This window comes from Ovis canadensis, chromosome X (genome assembly GCF_042477335.2).
Source record: "Ovis canadensis isolate MfBH-ARS-UI-01 breed Bighorn chromosome X, ARS-UI_OviCan_v2, whole genome shotgun sequence".
NCBI lineage: Eukaryota > Metazoa > Chordata > Mammalia > Artiodactyla > Bovidae > Ovis > Ovis canadensis.
The window spans coordinates 53,853,226-53,863,242 of NC_091727.1; the positions used below are offsets into that span (position 1 = coordinate 53,853,226).

Consider the following 10,017-nt stretch of genomic DNA (forward strand, 5'->3'; position numbering starts at 1 on the left):
TATGAATATGTCAAATTTTCAGAAATATATTTCACTGGTATTGTTGGAAACTTGAGTTGTATACATATAGTTTATAAAAGAGGAGGGGAAATAACCTGAAGATCATAGCCCTGAGGGTGAGACATAAGCTTTCCGTGAGAGATATACATGTGGGGTTATGGATAGATGGACTTTGAGATGTTGAGGAAAGTTTCGAAGGATGAGAAGATATAATGAGCTTAAGAGGAAATGGGCGGAGGAGGAAGGGAGAGAGAGATTCCAGGCAGGAAGGATCTAGGAGCTGGTACCATTTGGGGAAGGCTGGGTCAGATGGCACTGGCGCCGCATTAAAGGTGGAGGGGAGAAATGAGGTTATAGGTAGGTTGGTGAGGCAAAGAACATGTCACAAAAATCCTAGGGTGCTGGATTAAGAAGATGAGACTTTATCTCTCAGGGGACTGGGATGCTGCCACTGAAAATGTTTTTCTCTCCTCCTTAGTTTCCTCCTTTATTTTTTAAGCAGGGGCATTATATGGCCAATTTTTGCACTTTAGAAGGATTCTGCCAGCCATGGGCAGGGAAGATGGATTGGAGGGTTAAGGGAAGGAAACAGGGAGACCTGTGAGAAAGTCACAGCAACATTCATGGAGTGATACATACTGGTGGTTATGCCTGAAAGCCCTGGGCTTCCAAATTTTCTCCAGCCCAGTTCTCTCTTATCTCCAGTCTCTCACATCCAACTTTCTACACAACATCCCCACTTAGATGTCTAATAGGCACTCTCAAACTCAACAAAACCATAACTGAATTCCTGACCTTACCCCTAAAACCAGCTCCTCCTGCAATCTTTCTCTTATCATGTTGGCAATTTCATCCTTCTGGTTCCTCAGACCTCATTCTTAGAGTTTTTCTTCACTGCTCCCTCTCTTTCACATTCCACATCCTAAAATATACTAATCTATTCATTTGTACTTCCTAGATTTCATATAAATGGAATCATACAATATGTATTCCTTTTTTTTTTTTTGGTCTGGCTTCTTTCACTCAGCATAATTAGTTTCAGATTCCTCCTTGCGGTTGTGTGTGTGTCGATAGATCATTCCTTTTAGTGCTGAGTAGTATTCTATTGTATTTATATACCACAATTTCTTTATCCATTCACCCAGTGATGGATATTTGGTTTGTTTCCAGTTTTTGTCTATTATAAATAAAGCTGCTATGCATATTTGTGTACATATCTTTGTCTGGAAATATGACTGTGTGGATCACAATAAACTGTGGAAAATTCTGAAAGAGATGGGAATACCAGACCACCTGACCTGCCTCTTGAGAAACCTATATGCAAGTCAGGAAGCAACAGTTAGAACTGGACATGGAACAACAGACTGGTTCCAAATAGGAAAAGGAGTATGTCAAGGCTGTGTATTGTCATCCTGCTTATTTAACTTATATGCAGAGTACATCATGAGAAACGCTGGACTGGAAGAAGTGCAAGCTGGAATCAAGATTGCCAGGAGAAATATCAATAACCTCAGATATGCAGATGACACCACCCTTATGGCAGAAAGTGAAGAGGAACTAAAAAGCCTCTTGATGAAAGTGAAAGAGGAGAGTGAAAAAGTTGGCTTAAAGCTCAACATTCAGAAAACTAAGATCATGGCATCCGGTCCCATCACTTCATGGCAAATAGATGGGGAAACAGTGTCAGACTTTATTTTTTGGGGCTCCAAAATCACTGCAGATGGTGACTGCAGCCATGAAATTAAAAGACACTTACTCCTTGGAGGGAAAGTTATGACCAACCTAGATAGCATATTGAAAAGCAGAGACATTACTTTGCCAACAAATGTCCATCTAGTCAAGGCTATGGTTTTTCCAGTAGTCATGTATGGATGTATGGATGTGAGAGTTGGACTGTGAAGAAAGCTGAGCGCTGAAGAATTGATGTTTTTGAACTGTGGTGTTGGAGAAGACTCTTGAGAGTCCCTTGGACTGCAAGGAGATCCAATCAATCTATCCTAAAGGAGATCAGTCCTGGGTGTTCATTGGAAGGACTGATGCTGAAGCTGAAACTCCAGTACTTTGGCCACCTCATGCGAAGAGTTGACTCATTGGAAAAGACTTTGATGCTGGCAGGGATTGGAGGCAGGAGGAGAAGGGGACGACAGAGGATGAGAAGGCTGGATGGCATCACCGACACGGTAGACATGAGTTTGGGTAAACTCCGGGAGTTGGTGATGGACAGGGAGGCCTGGCGAGCTGCGATTCGTGGGGTCACAAAGAGTCGGACACAACTGAGTGACTGAACTGAACTGAACTGACCTGAATGCTTTCTTTTATCTTGGGTAAATATATAGCAATCGGAAGTTTAGATTGTATAGAAGGTGTATGTTTAACTTCATAAGAAACTGCTAAACTGTTCCAAAGTAGCCATACCTTTCCATTTTTCTTTAATGAAGTATCTGCTCAGATCTTTTGCCCATTCAAAAAGCTGGTTTGTTTGAGTGATTATTATTGAGTTTACAGAGTTCTTTACATATTCTGGGTACAAGTCCTTTACTAGATACATACTTTGCAAAAATCTTCCTTTCAGTCTGTGGCTTGCCTTTTTATTTTTACAATAGTCTCTCTTTTGAAGAAAAATGTCTAGTTTTGATAAGGTCCAAGATATCAGTGTTTTTATATCCATGGTTTTTGAGTCCTAGTTAAGAAATATTGCCAACCTAAAGGTGACTAAGATTTCCTTTTAAGCTTTCTTTAATATATTTTTGTAGGTTTCAGTTTTACACTTAGGTCTATGATCCAACTTGCATTTGTTTTGTACATGTTGTGAGGTAATGGTCAAAGTTCAATTTTTTTGCATATGGCTATTCAGATATTGAAAATATTATTCTTTCTTTCACTGAATTGCATTTATACCTTTGTTGAAGGTATAAATTAGCCTTATATGTATGAGCTTAGTTCTTGACTCTCTTCTTTTTTACTGCTCTTTACTCCGATACCACACTGGTCTTGATTATTAAAGCTTGGAATCAGATAGTGTAAGTCCTCTAACTTTATTCTTTTTAAAAACATTTTGGCTATTCTATGTCCTTTGCACTTCCATATAAATTTTAGAATTGGCTTGTCAATTTATGCATCTTAGGAATATTGAATCATCTAGTCTGTGAACACAGGGTATCTTTCTGTTTATTTAGGTCTTTTATTGCTCTTAGTAATATTTTGTAATTTTCAGTGTGCAAGCCTTGTACTTCTTTTGTCAAATTTATCCCTAAGTATCTTATATATTGTGATGCTATTATAAATGGTATTTTAATTTCAAATATCAATTGTTAATTGTTAGCATATAGAAATGCACTTGATTTTGAATACTGACCTTTTATCCTGCAACTTGCTAAATTATTTTGTAGTCTTTTAGTATATTTCTTAGGATTTTCTATAGATGATAATGTTGTATGTGAAAGGATAGATTTATTTATTTACAATGTGAGTGTATTTTATCTTTTTCTTACCACATTGCCAGGGCTAGAAACTCTATTACAATGTTGAATAGAAGTGAGGTCAGATATTCTTGCCTTCTTGCTGATCTCAATGAGAAAGCATGAAGTCTTTCCTCTGCACAGTGTGATGTTAGCTGTAGGTTTCCTGAAGATGCACAACATCATTAATTATAAGGGGAATGCAAATCAAAACCACAAGAAGCTATCACCTCACACCTGTTAGGACATCTATTATTTAAAAAATACAAGAGGTACACGTGTCTCTTTTAATTCTGGTGGATTCATGTTGATGGATGGCAAAACCAATACAATATTGTAAAGTAAAAAATAATAATAATAAAAAAATACAAGTGGTAATGCATGCTGGTGAGGTTGTGGAAAAAGGGGAACATTTGTACACTGCTGATGGAAATGTAAACTGGTGCAGCCACTATGGAAGAGTATGGAGGTTCCTCAATAAATGAAAAATAGAACTACCATATGATCTAACAATCCTACTTTTGGGTATGTACCCAAAGGAAACAAAATCACTTTCTCAAAGAGTTCCTCTGTATGCCAATGTTCATTGCAGCATTGTTCACAATAGCCAAGGTATGGAAACAACCTAAGTGTCTATCAACAGATAGATGGACAAAGAAAGCGTGGTGTGTGCGTGTGTACACATACACAATGAACTATTATTCAGCCTTAAAAAAGAAGGAAATTCTGCTATTTTTTGACAACATAGGTGAACGTGGAAAGCATTATGCATGTATCACTTACATGTGGGATCTAAAAAAAAAGTTGAACTCAGAAAGAAAGTAGAATGGTGATTTCCTGGGGTTACAGGGTGGGAAAAATAGGGAGAGGCTGATAAAAGCGTACAAATGTTCAGTTATAAGATGAATGAGGTCTGAGGATCTAATGTATAGCATGGTGACTATAGTTGATAATACTGTATTATATACTTTAAATTTGCTAAGAGAGTGGAACTTAAATGTTCTCACCACAAAAAAAAAGAAAACAAACAAACAAAAAAAAACAAAAAACCACCACAACCCAAACGAAACAAGTTAATATGTGAAGCAATGGATGTAATGGTGGGAATACTTTCATAATGTACATGTATTAAATTATCATGTTCTACACTTTTAATATGTCACAATTTCATTTGTTAATTATATCTCCATAAAGCTGAAAAATTTTCTGTTGCCCCCTTTTGATTTCTTCTTTGACACAGTATTTATAAGTGTTATTTTGTTTCAAAATATTTGCATATTTTTCAAATACCTTTATAATTTTATCCTTAACTTAGTTCCATTGTGTTAAGAGAAAATGCTTTGTCCGATTTGAATCTTAAGTTTATGGAGATTTGTTTTACGGTGCAGAGAATATGGTTGTATTAGTTTCCTGAGGCTGCCATAATGAATCACCACAAACTTGATGGCTTAAAACAACAGAAATTAATTCTCTCACATTCTGGAAGGCAGAGGTCTGAAATCAAGGTGTAGGCAGGTTGGTTTCTTTTGCAGGCTTTGAGGGAGAACGTGTTCCATCCTTCCCTCTCCAGCGTCCGCCAGCTGCGGGCCATCCTTGGCAGGAAGATGCATCGCTAGTCTCTGCCTCTGTGTTCACGTTGTCTTCTCTGTGTTGCAAATCTCCCTCTGGTTTTCTTTTACAAGGATGCCTAAGGTTGGATTTAAGGTTTACCATGAATTTAGCATGATTTCATCTTGAGATCTTTAACTTAACTACATCTTCAAAATTTCTCTCTTCAAATAAGGTCACATTCACGCGTTTTGGAGGTTAGGACTTGCGCATATCTTTTGGGAGGCCATTATTAAACCTAGTGGGGCTTTCTTGGTGGCTCAGACAGTAAAGAATCTGCCTGTAATGCAGGAGACCCGGGTTCAATCCCTGGGTCAGGAAGATCCCCTTGAGAATGAAGTGGCTATCCACTTCAGTATTCTTGCCTGGAAAATTCCATGGACAGAAGAGCCTGGTGGGCTACAGTCCAGGGGTCCCAAAAGAGTTGGGCATGCTGAGTGAGTAACATTTTCAGTTTTTTCACTATTTTTTTTGCTTTTATTTTTTTTAATTTTTATTTTTACTTTATTTTGCTTTACAATACTGTATTGGTTTTGCCATACATTGACATGAGTCAGCAATGGGTGTACATGAGTTCCCAATCCTGAACCCGTCTCCCACCTCCCACCCCATGTCATCTCTCTGGATCATCCCCGTGCACCAGCCCCAAGCATCCTGTATCCAGTATCGAACATAGACTGGCGATTCGTTTCTTACATGATAGTATACATGTTTCAATGCCATTCTCCCAAATCATCCCACCCTCTCCCTATCCCACAGAGTCCAAAACACTGTTCTATACATCTGTGTCTCTTTTGCTGTCTCGCATACAGGGTTATCGTTACCATCTTTCTAAATTCCATATATATGCATTTGTATACTGTATTGGTGTTTTTCTTTCTGGCTTACTTCACTCTGTATAATAGGCTCCAGTTTCATCCATCTCATCAGAACTGATTCAGATGTATTCTTTTTAATGGCTGAGTAATACTCCATTGTGTGTATGTACCACAACTTCCTTACCCATTCATCTGCTGATGGACATCTAGGTTGCTTCCATGTCCTGGCTATTATAAACAGTGCTGCGATGAACATTGGGGTACACGTGTCTCTTTCAATTCTGGTTTCCTCGGTGTGTATGCCCAGGAGTGGGATTGCTGGGTCATAAGGCAGTTCTATTTGCAATTTTTTAAGGAATCCCCACACTGTTTTCCACATGGTTGTACTAGTTTGCATTCCCACCAAGAGCGTAAGAGGGTTCCCTTTTCTCCACACCCTCTCCAGCATTTATTGCTTGTAGACTTTTGGATCGCAGCCATTCTGACTGGTGTGAAATGGTACCTCACTGTGTTTAAAAATATGGAACACTTCATGAATTTGCGTGTCATCCTTGTGTAGAGGCCATGCTAATCTTCTCTGTATCATTCCAATTTTAGTATATGTGCTGCCGAAGCACGCACTCACTATTTTTTTAATTTAAATTTATTTATTTAATTGGAGGCTATTTACTTTATAATATTGTATTGGTTTTGCCATACATCAGCATGAATCCGCCACAGGGGTACACGTGTCCCTATCCTGAACCCCCTCCCACCTCCCTCCCCATACCATCCCTCTGGGTCATCCCAGTGCACCAGCCCCAAACATCCTATATCCTGCATCAAACCTGGACTGCCGATTCATTTCATATATGATATTATACATGTTTCAATGCCATTCTCTCAAATCATCCCACCCTCTCCCTCTCCCACAGAGTCCAAAAGACTGTTCCATACTTCTGTGTCTCTTTTGCTGTCTCGCATACAGGGTTATCATTACCATCTTTCTAAATTCCATATATGTGTGTTGGTATACTGTATTGGTGTTTTTCCTTCTGGATTACTTCACTCTGTATAATAGGCTCCAGTTTCATCCACCTCATTAGAACTGATTCAAATGTATTCTTTTTAATGGCTGAGTAATACTCCATTGTGTGTATGTACCATAGCTTTCTTATCCATTCATCTGCTGATACACATCTAGGTTGCTTCCATGTCCTGGCTATTATAAACAGTGCTGCGATGAACATTGGGGTACACGTGTCTCTTTCAATTCTGGATTCCTCGGTGTGTATGCCCAGAAGTGGGATTGCTGGGTCATAAGGCAGTTCTATTTCCAGTTTTTTAAGGAATCTCCACACTGTTCTCCATAGTGGCTCTACTAGCTTGCATGCCCACCAAGAGTGTAAGAGGGTTCCCTTTTCTCCACACCCTATCCAGCATTTACTGCTTGTAGACTTTTGGATCACAGCTGTTCTGACAAGTGCAGCGGCCTATCTTGATAACTGTCCTGTGTGCATTTGAAAAGAATATCTATTCTGTTGTTGGATGGTGAAAGTGAAAGTGAAAGTCACTCAGTCATGTCCGACTCTTTGCGACCCCATGGACTATACAGTCCATGGAATTCTCTAGGCCAGAATACTGGAGTGGGTAACCTATCTTTCCTTTCTCCAGGGGATCTTCCCAACCCAGGGATCAAACCCAGGCCTCCTGCACTGCAGGCAGATTCTTTACCAGCTGAACCGCAAGGGAAGCCCTGTTGGATGGTATGTCCTATAAATATCAGTTAGGTAAATTTGGTTGATAGTGTTTTTCAATCATATTCTAATTATTTTTTGTCTACTTGTTCTATACATTACAAGAGGGATGTTATGAATTCTTCAACTGTAATTATGAATTTTTCTATTTTGTGTTTTATTTCTATCAGTTTTTAGTACATGTATATTGAAACTCTGTTATTAGGTGCATAAATGTTCAGAATTGCTACATCCTGCTGATGATTTGAACCTTTTATCATTATAAAATGGCCCTTTTCATCCCTGGTAACACCCTTTACTCTGAAATGTTTTCCTGATATTAATATAGCCACTCAGCTTTCTTTATATCAGTTTTTACGTGGGATATCTTTTCTCATCTTTTTACTTTTCTCTTTAAAAAACCACTTCATTGAGGTACAATTTGCATTCCATAATATGTGCTCATTTTAGGTGTACATTTTGATGCATTTTGATCAGTATATATACTCATATAACAATCATCACAAGATACAAAACATTTCTGTCACTCCCAAAACTCTTCTCATATCCTTTGAAAAATAACAGCTTTATTGAGATTGAATTCACATGCCATACAATGTATCCTTTTAAAGATACAATTAAAATTTAAAACTGTATTCCTAGAATTAATGCAATAATCACCACACTTTTTGAACATTTTCATCACCCCTCCAAAGGGGAAAAAACTTTGTGCATATTAGCAATCACTCCCCTCTCCTCTCTATCCCACCCCTAAGCAATCACTAATCTACTTTCCATCTGTATCTATTGGCCTGTTCCAGGATTCATATAAATGAAACTGTACAATATGTGATCTTTTGTCACTGGCCTCTTTCAGTTAGGATAGTGTTTTCAGACTCATCCATGTTGTAGCACGTATCAATACCTCATCTCTTTTTATTGCTGAATAATATTCCACTGTATGGATATACCACACATTCTCATTCATCAGTTGATAGACATTACAGTTCTTTCCACTCTGGGATTATTATGAATAATGTGCCTTTGAATATTTGTTTACAAATCTTTAAGACTTTTTATTTTATATTGGAGTATAGACAGTTAACAATGTTGTGATAGCTTCCAGTGGACAGCAAAGGGACTGAGTCATACACACACATGTATCCATTCTCCCCCAAGCTCTCCTGCCAGGCTGCCACATAACATTGAACAGCATTCCCTGTGCTCTACAGTAGGTCCTTGTTGCTTATCCATTTTAAATACAGAAGTGTGATTGTAAAAATTTTTGTATAGACATTTGTTTTCAGTTCTCTTGGGTGTATACTTAGGAGCAGAATTGCAGCATCATACGGTAACTGCATATAAGATAATCTTTGAGGAATTGTCAGATTGTTCCCTAAAGCACCTTTTAAGCTCCCTTAAAGCACCCTAAAGCACATTTTCAGCAGTGTACCCACTCTCCACATCTTCAGCAACACATATTATTATCTGTCTTTTGCAGTTAGGCCATTTTACTGGGTGTGAAGGGATCAGGCATGTGATTTTGATCGTAGTTCCCTGATGACTAATGATGTTGAGCATCCTTTCATGGGCTTGTTGTTGTTGTCTAGTTGCTATCTTGTTCAGCTCTTTGGTGACTGTCCATGGGGCCATGTGCTTACTGGTCATTATATATTTTCTTTGGAGAAAGATCTATTCATATGTATGCCCATTTAAAAATTAGGTTATTTGCCTTTTAATTATTGAGCTGTAAGGATTCTGTCTACAATCTAGATATCAGGTATGTAATTTACAAGAAAAGGTCTCCCATTCTATGAGTTGTTTTTTGTTTTTTACTTTCTAATAGGGTCACTTGCAGCATAAAGGCTTTTCATTTTGGTGAAGTCCAGTTTATTCACTATGTTTCAAGTTCACTAGGCTTTCCTTCCAAAATGTCTAATCTGCTATTAATTTCATCCAGTGTATTATTTTTTGTCTCAGAGCATGTGTTATTCATCTCTAGAAGTTCAATTTGGGGCTTTTAAAGATAATTTCATGTCCCCTATTGGCATACTTGATTTCGCTCTATCGTCTTCAATATGTAGAATAATTTTATAATAGCTGTTTTAATCTCCTTATCAGGTAACTTTATCACCTGTGTTATTTCTGAGTCTGTATTTTACTGATTGATTTTTCTCTTCATTATCGATTACATATTCTGCTTCTGTGCATGCCTAATAACTTTATTGTAGCCAGATTGTGAATTTTATCATCTTGGGTTCTGATTTTTTAATAGTAGCAATAGTAATAATTCCTTGAAGCGATTTTGAGCTTCATCCTGGGACACATTTGAATTACTTGGAAATAGGTTTATCCTTTTGAGGCTTACTTTCAAGCATTATTAAGATGAGACCGGAACAGTTTTTAGTCTAGGGTGAA

At 37.9% G+C, this 10,017-nt stretch overlaps 1 non-coding gene across 1 annotated transcript; it reads right to left on the reverse strand.

Moving 5' to 3' along the window:
• Positions 1 to 6,398: 6,398 nt before the first annotated feature.
• LOC138931303 (U6 spliceosomal RNA) lies at positions 6,399 to 6,501 on the reverse strand. Its single transcript, XR_011446545.1, has one exon. It is a non-coding gene; the product is annotated as a U6 spliceosomal RNA (small nuclear RNA).
• Between the last annotated feature and the right edge of the window lie 3,516 nt (positions 6,502 to 10,017).